The sequence below is a fragment of the Palaemon carinicauda genome, chromosome 5 (assembly GCF_036898095.1).
Source record: "Palaemon carinicauda isolate YSFRI2023 chromosome 5, ASM3689809v2, whole genome shotgun sequence".
NCBI classification, from domain to species: domain Eukaryota; kingdom Metazoa; phylum Arthropoda; class Malacostraca; order Decapoda; family Palaemonidae; genus Palaemon; species Palaemon carinicauda.
The window spans coordinates 9767123-9769622 of record NC_090729.1 but is presented as its reverse complement, the minus strand read 5'-3'; positions in this window follow the sequence as shown (position 1 = coordinate 9769622).

The following is a 2500-nucleotide window of genomic DNA, read 5'->3' as shown; positions in this document are numbered from 1 at the left end:
AAGATCCAAAAATAAAATCTCTCTCTCTCTCTCTCTCTCTCTCTCTCTCTCTCTCTCTCTCTCTCTCTCTCTCTCTCTCTCTCTCTCTCTCTTCTACATACAGGTAAGAAACTGTTTACGGAAAGCTATCTGTGTGCCGGTGAGTGATTACACTTTTGCGACCCTATAAATATCCTGATTTAACGCGGATAACAAAAGGCTATCGAGTGCAATATAGCTACAAGTTTTCGTGAATAGTCAGTGATTAGTTTGAGGTCAGAGAAGTGGGATAAAACGTCGGCATAGAATTGTTATCTTGTGAATTACTAAAAATCTAATCAAGATGGCTATATACAACACGGGTAAGGCTTGGAGAGACATCGCTGGACTCAGCAAAAGTAAATTCCATGAGTTGGCGAAACAGGAGCTCGACCGTCTGATAACAGAGGTCACTAGTAACGTCAACCAGTGTGACGGAAAAATATTCGAAGACATATTGAAACAATATGATCCAATAATTTGGAGCAAATCTGCGGAAAACATCAGCAAAATAATAGAAGAAATTCCAAAGAAGATCCAAGTGATAAAGAGACTTATAAAGAAAGTCTACATCATTCAACACATTCCATCAAAGAACAATAACAAGTCCAATATGGTGAATATGCTGATTGATGCAATGGGAAAAAGAATGCTAAAATGGTGTAATACATGTAAGATATGGTATTCCATTAATAATCCTCAATAATTGATTAGAAAATGTGATGCCTGTCATGTTCCAACACACTCCACATGTGCTGAAATACAGCAAAAAATAAAAAAATAAAGACACAAAGGTATTCTGCTCAACATGCTTAGTCTGGATAGAAAATATAATTAAGTCGAGAGTAAATCTGCAAATAGTTGAAGATAAAGAAGAGGAAGAAGAAGAAACAGAAGAAGAAGAAAAAGAAGAAGAAGAAAAAGAAGAAGAAGAAAAAGAAGAAGAAGAGAACAATGAACAGGATATGTTTAAGGATGCAGAAGAAATCATTGATATAACCTATGATGCCATCCAACAACATACTTATGAAGAAATAAATTACCAGATGGAAACAAATAATAGAGCCAAGAGACTCTACCCGGACCTACATAATTTTAGGGAAGAGCAAGAACAAGAAAAAATAGAAAAGAAGGATATAGTCTGCAATATGCTGAAAAGAGGGAATTGCAGATTTGGCGAAAGATGCTACTACAAGCATCCAAAGATATGCCATAATTATGAAATATATGGTAAATGTGCGTATTTAGACGGATATGGAGATGAATGCAGAGATCTCCATCGTAAAATATGCAAAAACCTAAAAGAAGGAAAAGGATGCAGTTTCAACAAAAAAATTCGATATATGCATCCTGCAACCATGAATGAAAGTAAGAAAACTCAGCAAACTGAAAAGAAAAATGAAACCAAAAAAGAAACAAAAAAAAGAAACAAAAAAGCAGGCCATGTATATACCGCGCTATGAACCAAGAGCCCCAAGATATGAGGCCTTTCAACCCAAACCTGCACATTTAGAGCCCAACTACAAAGAATGCATCTATAATGCCAAGGGTTGGTGCAGATATGGGGACAATTGCAGGTATACACACAAAAATAAATATGAAGGCGAAAGAGCAAATATTATAGAAAAGTTGGATTTTTTAATGGCAGAATTCCAGAAAATGACGAAAAGAACATCATATCAGAACAGGAAGGAAGCATGGGAGAATCCATATTATTACCAATATTAAATAATGGGGATGAAAAACAAACCATAATAGTGATGAATGCACAGGGTTTAGTCACGAGTAACTATAAAAGGAAAATAGAGTTCTTAGAAGAACTAACCCAAATTGAAAAAATAGATATATTAAATATAAGTGAAACATGGTATTCCCAAGAGACTGGAAGTGACGACCAGATAAAGGGTTTCCAAACTTACAGATCAAACAGAAAAAATAGGAATCAAGGGGGAACCGCAATATATGGAAGAGACATAAATCAAGGAAAAGTCTGTGAAAAATACAGCAACACAGAATGTGAATTGATTGCGGTAGAATTTGAATTTGAAAAACTAGTGAATATTGTAGTTTATAGACCCCCAAACACTAAGGAGTTTGACATAATAATAGTAAAAATAGATGATATATGTAGAAACCATAAAGACTGGAATATACTCCTATCCGGAGATTTTAACTTTCCTTTCGTGGATTGGAAAGAATGGATAGAAGAAAGTGGTTGTATGTATACATATAAAAAAGATAGTAATAGTAGCGCAGAAGATAAAAGGCAATTTGAAAAGCTTCAAGATATGCTATTAGAACATAATATGCAACAAATAAACCACATTCCAACAAGAAAGGAAAATGTCCTAGATCTAGTATTTGTCAATGAGGTGAATTATGTTAAAAAAATAATAGTGTATAACACGGGAATTTCAGACCACAATGTCATAGAATTGATAGCCCATTCCATAGCAAGTGATCGCAGAATTAATAAAAGCAC